The 21584-nt window shown below is 35.4% G+C and overlaps 1 long non-coding RNA gene across 1 annotated transcript; it reads right to left on the bottom strand.

Moving 5' to 3' along the window:
* Nucleotides 1-13359: 13359 nt before the first annotated feature.
* On the bottom strand, nucleotides 13360-14351 carry LOC146741468 (uncharacterized). The gene is made up of 2 exons (XR_014929762.1): nucleotides 14022-14351; nucleotides 13360-13533 (listed from the first exon to the last, which is right to left on the bottom strand). It is a non-coding gene; the product is annotated as an uncharacterized LOC146741468 (long non-coding RNA).
* Nucleotides 14352-21584: the final 7233 nt, after the last annotated feature.

Genomic DNA, 21584 nt, shown 5'->3' with positions numbered 1-21584 from the left:
TGCATATTTGATGAAGTTACATGACCATATATGGTCATCATATTAGTTGGTCACATCTCTTGTCTCACAGCTTCGATATTGCACAGGTTGCATGTTTCTAACTGTAACAGTGCTTGAGATAATTCAATTATGCATATTTAATGATGTCACATGACCGTGTATGGGCATCAGATGTGTTAGTCACATATCTTGTCTCATAGCTTCGATATTGCACAGGTTGTGTGTTTCTATCTGTTACTGTGTTTCAAATATAACATTTATGCATATTTGATGAGGTCACATGACCATATATGGTCATCACATTAGTTAGTCACATCTCTTGTCCCATAGCTTCGATATTGCACAGGTTGCATGTTCCTGTCTGTAACAGTGCTTGAGTTATTACATTTATGCATATTTGATGAGGTCACATGATCATATATAGTCATCACATTAGTTAATCACATCTCTTGACCCATAGCTTCGATATTGCACAGGTTGCATGTCCCTAACTCTTACAGTGCTTGATATATTACATTTATGCATATTCAATGAGGTCACATGACCATATATGGTCATCTTGTTTGTTAGTAAAATTTCATGTACCATCACTTCAATATTGCACTGGTTGCATGTTCCTGTGTGTAACTGTGCTTGAGTTATTACATTTATGTATATTTGATGAAGTCACATGACCATATATGGTCATCACATTAGTTAGTCACATCTCGTGTCTTATAGCTTCGATATTGCACAGGTTGCATGTCCCTATCTGTAACAGTGCTTGATATATTACATTCATGCATATTTAATGAGATCACATGACCATATATGGTCATCTTGTTTGTTAGTAGAATTCCATGTACCATCACTTCAAAACTGCACTGGTTGCATGTTCCTATCTGTAACAGTGCTTGAGATATTGCAATTATGTCTATAAAATGAGGTCACGTGACCATATAAAAGAACCAAAAAATATGAAAAAACATTCTAAAATCTTCTTATAAAAAACGGCTTATCGCCTGGACTCGATATTTTGGAATTAAATACTATGTCATATGATCTTTCAAAGTTATTCAGGGTTAGTTGATTTGTCGAAAATTATGCAAATGAGATGCAAAACAAAATTTAAAAAAATTCTAAAAAAAAAAGTCACGTGACCGCTAAAGTTTTTTTTGATGAGATTTGTAGCCCTTGCCGCACTGCTACTATCATAAAAAAATTGGAGCACTCAGACCCTCAGAAAGGTGCGCAATTCGGCATTGAAAATTTCGCCTTTAATCCAAGATGGCGGCCTGGTCATGTGACCTACGTGTCTGAACTTAGGATATGCACCAGATCTCATACAGCTTTACCATTGTGGCAAGTATTGAATTGATCGGTCCAACGGCGTTGACATAAAGCGTGACCAAAAATTTAGGCGGAAGAATAATAATAATAAATATAGCTGCGTTGCAGCAATGTCGGGTTTCGAGCCCACTGACTTATTAGCAGCGTTCCAAAACCAGCATCATCGACAAGAATATATTAATGGATTTGCATGGCCTTCATACTAAACATGTTACATGTTCCTGTCTGTAACAGTGCTTAATGTTTTACAATCATACATATTTAATGATGTCACATGACCATATATGGACATCGGATGTGTCGGTCACTTCTGTTGTGCAATAACTTCAATATTGCACTGGTTGCATGTTCCTATCTGTATCAGTGCTTGACATATAACATTTATGCATATTTGATGAGGTCACATGACCATATATGGTCATCACATTAGTTAGTCACATCTATTGTTCCATAGATTCGATATTGCACAGGTTGCATGTTCCCGTCTGTAATAGTGCTTGAGTTATTACATTTATGCTTATTTGATGAGGTCACATGACCATATATGGTCATCGGATATGTTAGTCACTTCTGTTGTGCAATAGCTTCAATATTGCACTGGTTGCATGTTCCTATCTGTAACAGTGATTGAGATATAACATTTATGCATATTTGATGAGGTCACATGACCATATATGGTCATCAGATGTGTTAGTCACTTCTGTTGTGCAATAGCTTCAATATTGCACTGGTTGCATGTTACTATCTGTAACAGTGCTTGAGTTACTACATTTATGTATATTTGATGAAGTTACATGACCATATATGGTCATCACATTAGTTAGTCACATCTCTTGTCTCATAGCTTCGATATTGCATATGTTGCATGTCTCTATTTGTGATTCTGCTTGAGATATTACAATTATGCATATTTAATGACGTCACATGACCATATACGGTCATCTCATTAGTTACTCACATCTCATGTCCCATAGCTTCGATTTTGCACAGGTTGCATGTTCATGTCTGTAACAGTGCTTGAGTTATTTCATGTATGCATATTTGATGAAGTTACATGACCATATATGGTCATCACATTAGTTAGTCACATCTCTTGTCTCACAGCTTCGATATTGCACAGGTTGCATGTTTCTAACTGTAACAGTGCTTGAGATAATTCAATTATGCATATTTAATGAAGTCACATGACCATATATGGTCATCACATTAGTTAGTCACATCTCTTGACCCATACCTTCGATATTGCACAGGATGCATGTCCCTAACTCTTACAGTGCTTGATATATTACATTTAATCATATTCAATGAGGTCACATGACCATATATGGTCATCTTGTTTGTTAGTAAAATTTCATGTACCATCACTTCAATATTGCACTGGTTGCATGTTCCCGTCTGTAACTGTGCTTGAGTTATTACATTTATGCATATTTGATGAAGTCACATGACCATATATGGTCATCACATTAGTTAGTCACATCTCGTGTCTTATAGCTTCGATATTGCACAGGTTGCATGTCGCTATCTGTAACAGTGCTTGATATATTACATTTATGCATATTTAATGAGATCACATGACCATATATGGTCATCTTGTATGTTAGTAGAATTTCATGTACCATCACTTCAATATTGCACTGGTTGCATGTTCCTATCTGTAACAGTGCTTGAGATATTGCAATTATGTCTATAAAATGAGGTCACGTGACCATATAAAAGAACAAAAATAATATGAAAAAACATTCTAAAATCTTCTTCTAAAAAACGGCTTATCGCCTGGACTTCATATTTTGGAATTAAATACTATGTCATATGATCTTTCAAAGTTATTCAGGGATAGTTGATTAGTCGAAAATTATGCAAATGAGATGCAAAAGAAAATTAAAAAAATTCTAGAAAAAAATTAGTCACGTGACCGCTAAAGTTTTTTTTGATGAAATTTGTAGCCCTTGTCGCACTGCTACTATCATAAAAAAATTGGAGCACTCAGACCCTCAGAAAGGTGCGCAATTCGGCATTGAAAATTTCGCCTTTAATCCAAGATGGCGGCCTGGTCATGTGACCTATGTGTCTGAACTTAGGATATGCACCAGATCTCATACAGCTTTACCATTGTGGCAAGTATGGAACTGATCGGTCCAACGGTGTTGACATAAAGCGTGACCAAAAATTTAGGCGGAAGAATAATAATAATAAATATAGCTGCATAGCAGCAATGACCGGTTTTCAAGACCATGGCACATGGCCAAGTCACATGCAATGCATGGCCAGGTATGACTGTTTGCAATAGCCCCCAAAATTAACGTTGGTCCCATGTTTGTATATGTGATAGTGTCCAAGATATTATTGCCATGCATATGTAATGAGTTATATGACCATATATAGTCATCAGGTATGTTTGTCAATTCTCTTGTCCAATGACTTCAATATAGCATTGGTTCCATGTTCCTACCTGCATCAGTGCCTAAGATATTAGAGGCATGCATATTTAATGAGTTCTATGACCATATATGGTCATCTCATATGTTGGACAATTCTCTTGTCCAATGTCTTCAGTATAGGTTTGGGTACATGTCCCTATCTTTAAAAGTGCTCGAGATATTATGGATATGCATACTTAATGTGTTCTATGACCATATATGGTAATCGAATATGTTGGTCAATCCTTTTGTCCAATCTCTTCAATATAGTATTGGTTCCATGTTTGTGCTTACAATAGTACTCGAGATATTAGAGACATGCATATTTAATGAGTTGTATGACCATATATGGTCATCGACTGTGTTGGTCAATTATCTTGTCCAAAGTCTTCAATATAGATTTGGGTACATGTTTCTATCTTTAAAAGTGTTCGAGATATATGGATATGCATATTTAATCAGTTCTATGACCATATATGGTCATCGAATATGTTGGTCAATTCTCTCGTCCTATGTCTTCAATATAGCGTTGATTCCATGTTTGAACTTGCAATAATGCCCGAGATATTAGAGACACGCATATTTAATGAGTTATATGACCATATATGGTCATACACTATGTTGATCAATTCTTTTGTTCAATGTCTTCAATATAGCATTGGTTCCATGTTTATACTTGCAATAGTGCCTGAGATATTAAAGACATGCATATTTAATGAGTTGCATGACCATATATGGTCATTCAATATTTTTCTCAATTCTCTTGTTCAATGTCTTCAATATAGCGTTGGTTCCATGTTTGTATATGCAATAGTTCTCAATATATGTCAATTCAATGTGTATCGTATATGGGCCCTCCCCCCTTTCCCATAATGCAACATTGCTGACTATTTTATATAAAATGTGAAAAATATTCATAAATCAACTGCTCCAAAACTACTGGTCGCACTTCCATGATTCTTTGATTAATCTGTAGTATGTATGATGTTCTTCAAAATTATGGCGTGGAATTTCGATACGATCAAAATTATGCAAATGAGATGCAAAACAATATTTCAGAAAATTCTAGAAAAAAAAGTCACATGACCGTTCAACTTTTTTTTTCTGATATACGTAGCTCTAGGGCCAATGCTTCTTTTAGGCGAAAGTTTGAGACTCCTAGGCCCTCAGAAAGGTGTTTAAATGAGCATGCCATTTTTTGCCTAAAATTCAAAATGGCCGCCGTACCACGTGATCAATATGCGTCATCTTAGGATATGCACTAGATCTCATCAACCTTTACAAACATATGGAAATTTTTTACAGATATGTGCAATGGTGTCGAAATGGCGCTTAGCGAAAAAATCTGGCGGAATAATAAAAAACATAACGATTACAATAGGTTTCCAAGACATGTGTCTTGAAAACCTAATAATAATAAATATAGCTGCATAGCAGCAATCACCGGTTTTCAAGACCATGGCACATGGCCAAGTCACATGCAATGCATGGCCATGTATGACTGTTTGCAATAGCCCTCAAAATTAACGTTGGTTCCATGTTTGTATATGTGATAGTGTCCGAGATATTATAGCCATGCATATTTAATGAGTTCCATGACCATATATAGTCATCGAGTATGTTTGTCAATTCTCTTGTCCAATGTCTTCAATATAGCATTGGTTCAATGTTCCTACTTGCAACAGTGCCTAAGATATTAGAGACTTGCATATTTAATGAGTTCTATGACCATATATAGTCATTTAAAATGTTGGTCAATTATTTTGTCCAATGCCTTCAGTATAGGTTTGGGTACATGTCTCTATCTTTAAAAGTGCTCGACATATTATGGATATGCATATTTAATGAGTTCTATGACCATATATGGTCATCGAATGTGTTGGTCAATCCTTTTGTTCAATGTCTTCAATATAACATTGGTTCCATGTTTGTGTTTGCAATAGTGCCTGAGATATTAGAGACATGCATATTTAATGAGTTCTATGACCATACATGGTCATCGAATATGTTGGTCAATTTTCTTGACCAATGTCTTCAATATAGGGTTGGGTACATGTCTCTATCTTTAAAAGTGCTCGAGATAATATGGATATGCATATTTAATGAGTTCTATGACCATATACGGTCATCGAATATGTTGGTCAATCCTTTTGTCAAATGTCTTCAATATAGCATTGGTACCATGTTCCTACTTGCAATAGTGCCTGAGATATTAGAGACATGCATATTTAATGAGTTCTATGACCATACATGGTCATCGAATATGTTGGTCAATTTTCTTGTCCAATGTCTTCAATATAGGTTTGGGTACATGTCTCTATCTTTAAAAGTGCTGGAGATATTATGGATATGCATATTTAATGAGTTCTATGACCATATATGGTCATTGATTGTGTTGGTCAATTCTCTTGTTCAATATCTACAATATAGCGTTGGTTCCATGTTTGTACTTGCAATAGTGCAAGAGATATTAGAGACATGCATATTTAATGAGTTGCATGACCATATATGGTCATCCAATATTTTGGTCAATTCTCTTGTCCAATGTCTTCAATATAGCGTTAGTTCCTTGTTTGTATATACAATAGTTCTCAATATATGTCAATTCAATGTGTGTCGTATATGGGCCCTCCCCCCTTTCCCATAATGCAACATTGCTGACTATTTTATATAAAATATGAAAAATATTCATAAATCAACTGCTCCAAAACTACTGGTCGCACTTTCATGATTTTTTGATTAATCTGTAGTATGTATGATGTTCTTCAAAATTATGGCGTGGAATTTTGATACGATCAAAATTATGCAAATGAGATGCAAAACAATATTTCAGAAAATTCTAGAAAAAAAAGTCACATGACCGTTCAACTTTTTTTTCATGAAATACGTAGCTCTAGGGCCAATGCTTCTTTTAAGCGAAAGTTTGAGACGCCTAGACCCTCAGAAAGGTGTTTAAATGAGCATTCCATTTTTTGCCTAAAATTCAAAATGGCCGCCGTACCACGTGACCAATATGCGTCATCTTAGGATATGCATTAGATCTCATCAAACTTTACAAACATATGAAAAAATTTTCAAGATATGTGCAACAGTGTTCGAATGGCGCTTAGCGAAAAATCTGGCGGAATAATAATAATAATAATAATAATAAATATAGCTGCATAGCAGCAATCACCGGTTTTCAAGACCATGGCACATGGCCAAGTCACATGCAATGCATGGCCATGTATGACTGTTTGCAATAGCCCTCAAAATTAACGTTGGTTCCATGTTTGTTTATGTGATATTGTCCGAGATATTATAGCCATGCATATTTAATGAGTTCCATGACCATATATAGTCACCGGGTATGTTTGTCAATTCTCTTGTCCAATGTCTTTAATATAGCATTGGTTCAATGTTCCTACTTGCAACAGTGCCTAAGATATTAGAGACTTGCATATTTAATGAGTTCTATGACCATATATGGTCATTTAAAATGTTGGTCAAATCTTTTGTCCAATGCCTTCAGTATAGGTTTGGGTACATGTCTCTATCTTTAAAAGTGCTCGAGATATTATGGATGTGCATATTTAATGAGTTCTATGGCCATATATGGTCATTGAATATGTTAGTCAATTCTCTCGGCCAATGTCTTCAATATAGCGTTCGTTCCATGTTTGTATTTGCAATAGTGCCTGAGATATTAGAGACATGCATATTTAATGTGTTCTCTGACCATATATGGTCATCGAATGTGTTGGTCAATTCTTTTGTCCAATGTCTTCGATATAGGTTTGGGTACATGCCTATATCTTTAAAAGTGCTTGAGATAGTATGGATATGCATATTTAATGAGTTCTATGACCATATATGGTCATCAACTATGTTGGTCAATTCTTTTGTCCAATGTCTTCAATATAGCATTGGTTCCATGTTTGTACTTGCAATAGTGCCTGAGATATTAGAGACATGCATATTTAATGAGTTCTATGACCATATATAGTCATTTTATATATTGGTCTATTTTGTTGTCCAATGCCTTCAATATAGGTTTGGGTACATGTCTCTATCTTTAAAAGTGCTCGAGATATTATGGATATGCAAATTTAATGAGTTCTATGACCATATATGGTCATCAACTATGTTGGTCAATTCTTTTGTCCAATGTCTTCAATATAGCATTGGTTCCATGTTTGTGTTTGCAATAGTGCCGGAGATATTAGAGACATGCATATTTAATGAGTTATATGACCATATATGGTCATCGAATATGTTGGTCAATTCTCTCGTCCTATGTCTTCAATATAGCGTTGGTTCCATGTTTGTACTTGCAATAATGCCTGAGATATTAGAGACACGCATATTTAATGAGTTATATGACCATATATGGTCATCAACTATGTTGATCAATTCTTTTGTTCAATGTCTTCAATAAAACATTGGTTCCATGTTTGTACTTGCAATAGTGCCTGAGATATTAGAGACATGCATATTCAATGAGTTCCATGACCATATATGGTCATCGAATGTGTTGGTCAATTCTCTTGTCCAATGTCTTCACTATAGGTTTGGGTACATGTCTATATCTTTAAAAGTGCTCGAGATATTATAGATATGCATATTTAATGAGTTCTATGACCATATATGGTCATCAACTATGTTGGTCAATTCTTTTGTCCAATGTCTTCAATATAGCGTTGGTTCCATGTTTGTACTTGCAATAGTGCCTGAGATATTAGAGACATGCATATTTAATGAGTTGCATGACCATATATGGTCATCCAATATTTTGGTCAATTCTCTTGTCCAATGTCTTCTATATAGCGTTGGTTCCATGTTTGTATATGCAATAGTGCCTGAGTTATTAGAGACGTGCATATTTAATGAGTTGTATGACCATATATGGTCATCCAAAATTTTGGTCAATTCTCTTGTCCAATGTCTTCAATATAGCGTTAGTTCCATGTTTGTATGTGCAATAGTTCTCAATATATGTCAATTCAATGTGTATCGTATATGGGCCCTCCCCCCTTTCCCATAATGCAACATTGCTGACTATTTAATATAAAATGTGAAAAATATTCATAAATCAACTGCTCCAAAACTACTGGTCGCACTTGCATGATTCTTTGATTAATCTGTAGTATGTATGATGTTCTTCAAAATTATGGTGTGGAATTTTGATACGATCAAAATTATGCAAATGAGGTGCAAAACAATATTTCAGAAAATTCTAGAAAAAAAAGTCACATGACCGTTCAACTTTTTTTTCATGAAATACGTAGCTCTTGGGCCAATGCTTCTTTTAAGCGAAAGTTTGAGACTCCTAGACCCTCAGAAAGGTGTTTAAATGAGCATGCCATTTTTTGCCTTAAATTCAAAATGGCCGCCGTACCACGTGACCAATATGCGTCATCTTAGGATATGCACTAGATCTCATCAGACTTTACAAACATGTGCAAACATTTTCAAGATATGTGCAACGGTGTTCGAATGGCGCTTAGCGAAAAATCTGGCGGAATAATAATAATAATAATAATAAAAAACATAACAATTACAAAAGGTTTCCAAGACATGTGTCTTGAAAACCTAATAATAAATATAGCTGCATAGCAGCAATGACCGGTTTTCAAGACCATGGCACATGGCCAAGTCACATGCAATGCATGGCCAGGTATGACTGTTTGCAATAGCCCCCAAAATTAACGTTGGTCCCATGTTTGTATATGTGATAGTGTCCGAAATATTATAGCCATGCATATTTAATGAGTTCCATGACCATATATAGTCAGGTATGTTTGTCAATTCTCTTGTTCAATGTCTTCAATGTAGCACTGGTTCCATGTTCCTACTTGCAACAGTGCCTAAGATATCAGAGACATGCATATTTAATACCATATATGGTCATATACTATGTTGCTCAATTCTCTTGTCCAATGTCTTCAATATAGTGTTGGTTGCATGTCTATACTTGCAATAGTGTCCGAGATTTTAGGGACAAGCATATTTAATGAGTTATATGACCATATATGGTCATTGATTGTGTTGGTCAATTCTCTTGTTCAATATCTACAATATAGTGTTGGTACTATGTTTGTACTTGCAATAGTGCATGAGATATTAGGGACTTGCATATTTAATGAGTTCTATGACCATATATAGTCATCGGGTATGTTTGTCAATTCTCTTGTCCAATGTCTTCAATATAGCATTGGTTCCATGTTCCTACTTGCAACAGTGCCTAAGATATTAGAGGCATTCATATTTAATGAGTTCTATGACCATATACGGTCATTTAATATGTTGCTCAATTCTTTTTTCCAATGCCTTCAGTATAGGTTTGGGTACATGTCTCTATCTTTAAAAGTGCTCGCGATATTATGGATATGCATATTTAATGAGTCCAATGACCATATATGGTCATCGAATATGTTGGTCAATCCTTTTGTCCAATGTCTTCAATATAGCATTGGTTCCATGTTTGTGTTTGCAATAGTGCCTGAGATATTAGAGACATGCATATTTAATGAGTTCTATGACCATATATGGTCATCGAATGTGTTGGTCAATTCTCTTGTCCGAAGTCTTCAATATAGGTTTGGGCATATGTCTATATCTTTAAAAGTGCTCGAGATATTATGGATATGCGTATTTAATGAGTTCTATGACCATATATGGTCATCAACTATGTTGGTCAATTCTTTTGTCCAATGTCTTCAATATAGCATTGGTTCCATGTTTGTACTTGCAATAGTGCCTGAGATATTAGAGACATGCATATTTAATGAGTCCTATGACCATATATGGTCATTTTATATTTTGGTCAATTTTTTTGTCCAATGCCTTCAATATAGATTTGGGTACATGTCTCTATCTTTACAAGTGCTCGAGATATTATGGATAAGCATATTTAATGAGTTCTATGACCATATATGGTCATCGAATATGTTGGTCAATTCTCTCGGCCAATGTCTTCAATATAGCGTTGGTTCCATGTTTGTACTTGCAGTAGTGCCTGAGATATTAGAGACATGCATATTTAATGAGTTCTATGACCATATATGGTCATCCAATGTTTTGGTCAATTTTCTTGTCCAATGTCTTCAATATAGCGTTAGTTCCATGTTTGTATGTGCAATAGTTCTCAATATATGTCAATTCAATGTGTATCGTATATGGGCCCTCCCCCCTTTCCCACAATGCAACATTGCTGACTATTTTATATAAAATGTGAAAAATATTCATAAATCAACTGCTCCAAAACTACTGGTCGCATTTGCATGATTCTTTGATTAATCTGTAGTATGTATGATGTTCTTCAAAATTATTGCGTGGAATTTTGATACGATCAAAATTATGCAAATGAGATGCAAAACAATATTTCAGAAAATTCTAGAAAAAAAAGTCACATGACCGTTCAACTTTTTTTTCATGAAATACGTAGCTCTAGGGCCAATGCTTCTTTTAAACGAAAGTTTGAGACTCCTAGACCCTCAGAAAGGTGTTTAAATGAGCATGCCAATTTTAGCCTAAAATTCAAAATGGCCGCCGTACCACGTGACCAACATGCGTCATCTTAGGATATGCACTAGATCTCATCAACCTTTACAAACATATGAAAAAATTTTCCAGATATGTGCAACGGTGTCGAAATGGCGCTTAGCGAAAAAATCTGGCGGAATAATAAAAAACATAACGATTACAATAGGTTTCCAAGACATGTGTCTTGAAAACCTAAATATAGCTGCGTTGCAGCAATGTCGGGTTTCGAGCCCACTGACTTATTAGCAGCGTTCCAAAACCAGCATCATTGACAAGAATATATTAATGGATTTGCATGGCCTTCATACTAAACATGTTACATGTTCCTGTCTGTAACAGTGCTTAATGTTTTACAATCATACATATTTAATGATGTCACATGACCATATATGGACATCGGATGTGTCGGTCACTTCTGTTGTGCAATAACTTCAATATTGCACTGGTTGCATGTTCCTATCTGTATCAGTGCTTGACATATCACATTTATGCATATTTGATGAGGTCACATGACCAAATATGGTCATCACATTAGTTAGTCACATCTATTGTTCCATAGATTCGATATTGCACAGGTTGCATGTTCCCGTCTGTAATAGTGCTTGAGTTATTACATTTATGCTTATTTGATGAGGTCACATGACCATATATGGTCATCGGATATGTTAGTCACTTCTGTTGTGCAATAGCTTCAATATTGCACTGGTTGCATGTTCCTATCTGTAACAGTGATTGAGATATAACATTTATGCATATTTGATGAGGTCACATGACCATATATGGTCATCAGATGTGTTAGTCACTTCTGTTGTGCAATAGCTTCAATATTGCACTGGTTGCATGTTCCTATCTGTAACAGTGCTTGAGTTACTACATTTATGCATATTTGATGAAGTTACATGACCATATATGGTCATCACATTAGTTAGTCACATCTCTTGTCTCATAGCTTCGATATTGCATATGTTGCATGTCTCTATTTGTGATTCTGCTTGAGATATTACAATTATGCATATTTAATGACGTCACATGACCATATACGGTCATCTCATTAGTTACTCACATCTCATGTCCCATAGCTTCGATTTTGCACAGGTTGCATGTTCATGTCTGTAACAGTGCTTGAGTTATTTCATGTATGCATATTTGATGAAGTTACATGACCATATATGGTCATCACATTAGTTAGTCACATCTCTTGTCTCACAGCTTCGATATTGCACAGGTTGCATGTTTCTAACTGTAACAGTGCTTGAGATAATTCAATTATGCATATTTAATGAAGTCACATGACCATATATGGTCATCACATTAGTTAGTCACATCTCTTGACCCATACCTTCGATATTGCACAGGATGCATGTCCCTAACTCTTACAGTGCTTGATATATTACATTTAATCATATTCAATGAGGTCACATGACCATATATGGTCATCTTGTTTGTTAGTAAAATTTCATGTACCATCACTTCAATATTGCACTGGTTGCATGTTCCCGTCTGTAACTGTGCTTGAGTTATTACATTTATGCATATTTGATGAAGTCACATGACCATATATGGTCATCACATTAGTTAGTCACATCTCGTGTCTTATAGCTTCGATATTGCACAGGTTGCATGTCGCTATCTGTAACAGTGCTTGATATATTACATTTATGCATATTTAATGAGATCACATGACCATATATGGTCATCTTGTTTGTTAGTAGAATTTCATGTACCATCACTTCAATATTGCACTGGTTGCATGTTCCTATCTGTAACAGTGCCAATCTGATTAAAATCTGATGTAGTGTACGGGCTTTAATTATTTTGGCTATAAACTTGTTTTAATTTTATTTTTTTTACTTTTGTTATTAATGCCCTTTTATTTTATTATTTTACTTTGATTTTGATTTTTTTAATTCCGCCCTACCTACATCTGATCCGACGCCTATGTAAGTCCCGTTCAAATCTCGCGTAAGTAACAGCCAATCACAGTCCCCCTTTTATACAGGCTGTCGGTTGCTTACTTTTCAGTGTATACGGGCAATTCTTCTGTACATTTATATTTTGCCCACTTGAATAAACCATTAATAGAAAATTGCTAGTATATTTTTATTTGCAAAAGAAATTCCACAGCATTTTACAATTTTTGTCATTTCATTGAATATTTTTTTCACTTCCAACAAATGTGTACACTTCCAGATACATCTTCGCCAGCCAAGGTTCGTTCATTCAGTCATCGCTTCAATTTTACATCACTGAGCATAATTATCTAGAATGGAAGCAAAAAAAAAGTAAATCGTAATGATTAGAACACTGTAAACAGCTATAGTAAACAATGCAAACTGATTTTAAATTGTATAGCGGTCACCGGCCCACGGCATCGACGCAGAAAATTGGAGCAAAACAATATTTCCTGATCAATTGCGATGTGTTCCAAATAAAAAATATATTATTCCAGTCCAAATCAGCTCATTTACTTTAATAAAGTGTTATTGTATAATGTACAAAATGTTGATACAATTTGATGAATATTTACGGCTTCAATATCGTAGACGATTTTGGCCCGATCGTCAACAAAACATCACCCGTCTCCAGGGCAGGCGACTGGAAAAAGACACTGGTGTTCGGTCGAACCGGTGGAAACAAAATCGTCACTCCCAGAATAACTATGCAAAATAACGATCTAAAATCGAACCATTCGAGCCACAATATTAACATAAAAATGACTTTCGTTGCATTTGACAATGATAAACTTACCGAAAAGCCGTGTTTTTCTCGGTCGGTATAATCCGCCATTTTATTTGAGTGTGTTTGCCATCAGACTCTGCCCGGTGACGCCATCATGTGCGCTATAGAAGGAGGTCTGTGATTCGTTGACTAAAATCGTCGATAGTGGGTCTCGTTGAAATCTCGTTACATAGGCATCGGTTCAGATGTAGGTAGGGCGGAATTAAAAAAAATCACAAAATCAAAATCAAAGTAAAATAATAAAATAAAAGGGCATTAATAACAAAAGTAATAAAAAATAAAATTAAAATAAGTTTATAGCCAAAATAATTAAAGCCCGTACACTACATCAGATTTTAATCAGATTGTAACAGTGCTTGAGATATTGCAATTATGTCTATAAAATGAGGTCACGTGACCATATAAAAGAACAAAAAAAAATATGAAAAAACATTCTAAAATCTTCTTCTAAAAAACGGCTTATCGCCAGGACTTCATATTTTGGAATTAAATACTATGTCATATGATCTTTCAAAGTTATTCTGGGATAGTTGATTAGTCGAAAATTATGCAAATGAGATGCAAAAGAAAATTAAAAAAATTCTAGAAAAAAATTAGTCACGTGACCGCTAAAGTTTTTTTTGATGAAATTTGTAGCCCTTGTCGCACTGCTACTATCATAAAAAAATTGGAGCACTCAGACCCTCAGAAAGGTGCGCAATTCGGCATTGAAAATTTCGCCTTTAATCCAAGATGGCGGCCTGGTCATGTGACCTATGTGTCTGAACTTAGGATATGCACCAGATCTCATACAGCTTTACCATTGTGGCAAGTATGGAACTGATCGGTCCAACGGTGTTGACATAAAGCGTGACCAAAAATTTAGGCGGAATAATAATAATAATAATAATAATAAATATAGCTGCGTTGCAGCAATGTCGGGTTTCGAGCCCACTGACTTATTAGCAGCGTTCCAAAATCAGCATCATTGACAATAATATATTATAGGAAATTGCATGGCCTTCATACTAAACATGCTGCATGTTCCTGTCTGTAACAGTGCTTAAGGTATTACAATCTTGCATATTTAATGATGTCCCATGACCATATATGGTCATCGGATGTTTTTGTCAGCTCTGTTGTGCAATAACTTCAATATTGCATTGGTTGCATTTTCCTATCTGTAACAGTGCTTGAGATATAACATTTATGCATATTTGATGAGGTCACATGACCATATGTGGTCATCACATTAGTTAGTCACATCTCTTGTTCCATAGATTAGATATTGCACAGGTTGCATGTTCCCGTCTGTAACTGTGCTTGAGTTATTACATTTATGCATATTTAATGATGTCACATGACCGTGTATGGGCATCAGATGTGTTAGTCACATATCTTGTCTCATAGCTTCGATATTGCACAGGTTGTGTGTTTCTATCTGTTACTGTGTTTCAAATATAACATTTATGCATATTTGATGAGGTCACATGACCATATATGGTCATCACATTAGTTAGTCACATCTCTTGTCCCATAGCTTCGATATTGCACAGGTTGCATGTTCCCGTCTGTAACAGTGCTTGAGTTATTACACTTATGCATATTTGATGAAGTCACATGACCATATATGGTCATGACATTAGTTAGTCACATATCGTGTCTTATAGCTTCGATATTGCACAGGTTGCATGTCCCTATCTGTAACAGTGCTTGATATATTACATTCATGCATATTTAATGAGATCACATGACCATATATGGTCATCTTGTTTGTTAGTAGAATTTCATGTACCATCACTTCAAAATTGCACTGGTTGCATGTTCCTATCTGTAACAGTGCTTGAGATATTGCAATTACGTCTATAAAATGAGGTCACGTGACCATATAAAAGAACAAAAAAATATGAAAAAACATTCTAAAATCTTCTTAAAAAAAACGGCTTATCGCCTGGACTCGATATTTTCGAATTAAATACTATGTCATATGATCTTTCAAAGTTATTCAGGGTTAGTTGATTTGTCGAAAATTATGCAAATGAGATGCAAAACAAAATTTAAAAAAATTCTAAAAAAAAAAGTCACGTGACCGCTAAAGTTTTTTTTGATGAAATTTGTAGCCCTTGTCGCACTGCTACTATCATAAAAAAATTGGAGCACTCAGACCCTCAGAAAGGTGCGCAATTCGGCATTGAAAATTTCGCCTTTAATCCAAGATGGCGGCCTGGTCATGTGACCTATGTGTCTGAACTTAGGATATGCACCAGATCTCATACAGCTTTACCATTGTGGCAAGTATGAAACTAATCGGTCCAACGGTGTTGACATAAAGCGTGACCAAAAATTTAGGCGGAAGAATAATAATAATAAATATAGCTGCATAGCAGCGATGACGGGTTTCGAGCCTGCGTGGCTCATGGCAAATTGCACTTGCTCGATGTGATTATTTGACGAATGTTTCATGTCTAGAATGAAAGATAGCAGACAAACTACACAACATATGGATTTGATTTCACAGGAATATGATAAACTTAATGCAAGGACAAATCGTTCATGAGTTATAGAACTTTTTCTCTTTTACTAAATCCAAGATGGCTGGCAAAGGAAGCCATTTTTCGATAATCTACTTTAGTAACTTTGTAGAGCTATCAACAGAGATACTATATGCTAAATTGCTTTTCAAACAAGGATGCAGTTTTTAACAAGATAATTTTTTGAGGTTTTTTGAATTTTTGTGATAAATTCAACATGGCCGCCAAAACCACTTGAATCATGGGAAATATTTTCATGAACACATAATCATCTCATTGAGCGGATGTTGTATGCCAAGTTTTGTTTAAATCTGGCAAATCGTTCATAAGTTATAGCGTACTTTCACTTTTTTACTAAATCCAAGATGGCTGCCACAGGAAGCCATTTTTCGAAAATCGGCTTCAGTAACTTTGTAGAGCTATCAACAGAGATACTATATGCTAAATAGATTGTCAAACAAGCAAGCAGTTTTTAAGATAATAATTTCTTGAGGTTTTTGGCATTTTTGTGATAAATTCAAGATGGCCGCCAAAACCACTTGAGTCATGGGAAATATTTTTATGAACACATAATCATCTTATTGAGTGGATGTTGTATGCCAAGTTTTGTCAAAATCTGGAAAATTGTTCATAATTTATAGCGTAATTTCACTTTTCACTAAATCCAAGATGGCTGCCAAAGGAAGCCATTTTTCAAAAATCTGCTTCAGTACCTTTGTAGAGCTATCAACAGAGATACTATATGCTAAATTGATTGTCAACCAAGCAAGCAGTTTTTAAGAAGATAATTTTTTGAGGTTTTTTGCATTTTTTGATAAATTCAATATGGCCGCCAAAACCACTTGAATCATGGGAAATATTTTTATGAATACATAATCATCTTATCGAAGGGATGTTGTATGCCAACTTTGGTTTAAATCTGGCAAATTGTTCATGAGTTATAGCGTACTTTCACTTTTTACTAAATCCAAGATGGCTGCCAAAGGAAGCCATTTTTCAAAAATCTGCTTCAGTCACTTTGTAGAGCTATGGCCATAGGTGCTGCAAAGCAAATGTCTAATCACATGAACGAGCCATTTTTGAGAAGAAGATTTTAAAATTTTTTTGTCAATTTTCACAAAATCCAATATGGCGGCCAAGGTCACATGACCGCTAAAGATTTTATTGCTGATATTTGCTAGACATGAGCCAATGATGCCACACAAAAAAACCGGAAGTTCCTAGACCCTCAGAAAGTGGTGCAATTGAGCACTTCCGGTTTGCGTTCTACCTAAGATGGCGGCCAGGTCATGTGACCTACATGGCTGGTTTTTGGATATGCACCACAACTCATGGCCCTTTATAAACATGGAAAATAGCAAATGAATTGCAGCATTATTTTTCAAGTTACAGTGCTTTAAAAAACGGTGGAAAAATAATAAGAATAATAATAATAAATATAGCTGCGTTGCAGCAATGTCGGGTTTCGAGCCCACTGACTTATTAGCAACGTTCCAAAATCAGCATCATTGACAATAATATATTAAAGGAAATTGCATGGCCTTCATACTAAACATGTTACATGTCCCTGTCTGTAACAGTGCTTAAGGTATTATAATCTCGTATATTTAATTATGTCCCATGACCATATATGGTCATCTGATGTTTTTGTCAGCTCTGTTGTGCAATAACTTCAATATTGCATTGGTTGCATGTTCCTATCTGTAACAGTGCTTGAGATATAACATTTATGCATATTTGATGAGGTCACATGACAATATATGGTCATCACATTAGTTAGTCACATCTCTTGTTCCATAGATTCGATATTGCACAGGTTGCATGTTCCCGTCTGTAATAGTGATTGAGTTATTACATTTATGCTTATTTGATGAGGTCACATGACCATATATGGTCATCGGATATGTTAGTGACTTCTGTTATGCAATAGCTTCAATATTGCACTGGTTGCATGTTCCTATCTGTAACAGTGCTTGAGATATAACATTTATGCATATTTGATGAGGTCACATGACCATATATGGTCATCGGATGTGTTAGTCACTTCTGTTGTGCAATAGCTTCAATATTGCACTGGTTGCATGTTCCTATCTGTAACAGTGCTTGAGTTATTACATTTATGCATATTTGATGAAATTACATGACCATATATGGTCATCACATTAGTTAGCCACATCTCTTGTCTCATAGCTTCGATATTGCATAGGTTGCATGTCTCTATCTGTGATTCTGCTTGAGATATTACAATTATGCATATTTAATGACGTCACATGACCATATACGGTCATCACATTAGTTACTCACATCTCATGTCCCACAGCTTCGATTTTGCACAGGTTTCATGTTCATGTCTGTAACAGTGCTTGAGATAATTCAATTATGCATATTTAATGAAGTCACATGACCATATATGGTCATCAGATTAGTTAGCCACATCTCTTGACCCATACCTTCGATATTGCACAGGTTGCATGTCCCTAACTCTTGCAGTGCTTGATATATTACATTTATGCATATTCAATGAGGTCACATGACCATATATGGTCATCTTGTTTGTTAGTAAAATTTCATGTACGATCACTTCAATATTGCACTGGTTGCATGTTCCCGTCTGTAACTGTGCTTGAGTTATTACATTTATGCATATTTGATGAAGTCACATGACCATATATGGTCATCACATTAGTTAGTCACATCTTGTGTCTTATAGCTTCGATATTGCACAGGTTGCATGTCCCTATCTGTAACAGTGCTTGATATATTACATTTATGCATATTTGATGAGGTCACATGACCATATATGGTCATCGGATGTGTTAGTCACTTCTGTTGTGCAATAGCTTCAATATTGCACTGGTTGCATGTTCCTATCTGTAACAGTGCTTGAGTTACTACATTTATTCATATTTGATGAAGTTACATGACCATATATGGTCATCACATTAGTTAGTCACATCTCTTGTATCATAGCTTTGATATTTCATAGGTTGCATGTCTCTATCTGTGATTCTGCTTGAGATATTACAATTATGCATATTTAATGACGTCACATGACCATATACGGTCATCTCATTAGTTACTCACATCTCATGTCCCATAGCTTCGATTTTGCACAGGTTGCATGTTCATGTCTGTAACAGTGCTCAATATATTACATTTAAGCATATTCAATGAGGTCACATGACCATATATGGTCATCTTGTTTGTTAGTAAAATTTCATGTACCATCACTTCAATATTGCACTGGTTGCATGTTCCCGTCTGTAACTGTGCTTGAGTTATTACAATTATGCATATTTAATGACGTCACATGACCATATACGGTCATCTCATTAGTTACTCACATCTCATGTCCCATAGCTTCGATTTTGCACAGGTTGCATGTTCATGTCTGTAACAGTGCTTGAGTTATTTCATGTATGCATATTTGATGAAGTTACATGACCATATATGGTCATCACATTAGTTAGTCACATCTCTTGTCTCACAGCTTCGATATTGCACAGGTTGCATGTTTCTAACTGTAACAGTGCTTGAGATAATTCAATTATGCATATTTAATGAAGTCACATGACCATATATGGTCATCACATTAGTTAGTCACATCTCCTGACCCATACCTTCGATATAGCACAGGATGCATGTCCCTAACTCTTACAGTGCTTGATATATTACATTTAATCATATTCAATGAGGTCACATGACCATATATGGTCATCTTGTTTGTTAGTAAAATTTCATGTACCATCACTTCAATATTGCACTGGTTGCATGTTCCCGTCTGTAACTGTGCTTGAGTTATTACATTTATGCATATTTGATGAAGTCACATGACCATATATGGTCATCACATTAGTTAGTCACATCTCGTGTCTTATAGCTTCGATATTGCACAGGTTGCATGTCGCTATCTGTAACAGTGCTTGATATATTACATTTATGCATATTTAATGAGATCACATGACCATATATGGTCATCTTGTTTGTTAGTAGAATTTCATGTACCATCACTTCAATATTGCACTGGTTGCATGTTCCTATCTGTAACAGTGCTTGAGATATTGCAATTATGTCTATAAAATGAGGTCACGTGACCATATAAAAGAACAAAAAAAATATGAAAAAACATTCTAAAATCTTCTTCTAAAAAACGGCTTATCGCCTGGACTTCATATTTTGGAATTAAATACTATGTCATATGATCTTTCAAAGTTATTCAGGGATAGTTGATTAGTCGAAAATTATGCAAATGAGATGCAAAAGAAAATTAAAAAAATTCTAGAAAAAAATTAGTCACGTGACCGCTAAAGTTTTTTTTGATGACATTTGTAGCCCTTGTCGCACTGCTACTATCATAAAAAAATTGGAGCACTCAGACCCTCAGAAAGGTGCGCAATTCGGCATTGAAAATTTCGCCTTTAATCCAAGATGGCGGCCTGGTCATGTGACCTATGTGTCTGAACTTAGGATATGCACCAGATCTCATACAGCTTTACCATTGTGGCAAGTATGGAACTGATCGGTCCAACGGTGTTGACATAAAGCGTGACCAAAAATTTAGGCGGAAGAATAATAATAATAAATATAGCTGCGTTGCAGCAATGTCGGGTTTCGAGCCCACTGACTTATTAGCAGGGTTCCAAAATCAGCATCATTGACAATAATATATTAAAGGAAATTGCATGGCCTTCATACTAAACATGTTACATGTTCCTGTCTGTAACAGTGCTTAAGGTATTACAATCTTGCATATTTAATGATGTCACATGACCATATATGGTCATCACATTAGTTAGTCACATCTTTTGTTCCATAGATTCGATATTGCACAGGTTGCATGTTCCCGTCTGTAACAGTGCTTGAGTTATTACATGTATGCATATTTAATGATGTCACATGACCGTGTATGGTCATCAGATGTGATAGTCATCTCTCTTGTGCAAGACCTTAAATATTGCACTAGTTGCATATTCCTGTCTGTAACAGTGCTTGAGTTATTACATTTATGCATATCTGATGAGGTCACATGACCAAATATGGTCATCACATTAGTTAGTCACAT

This window comes from Saccoglossus kowalevskii, chromosome 6 (genome assembly GCF_978046115.1).
Source record: "Saccoglossus kowalevskii chromosome 6, keSacKowa6.1, whole genome shotgun sequence".
In the NCBI taxonomy this organism is placed as follows: domain Eukaryota; kingdom Metazoa; phylum Hemichordata; class Enteropneusta; family Harrimaniidae; genus Saccoglossus; species Saccoglossus kowalevskii.
The sequence above is the reverse complement of the archived record's forward strand: the minus strand, read 5'-3'. Positions and strand labels throughout refer to the sequence as shown.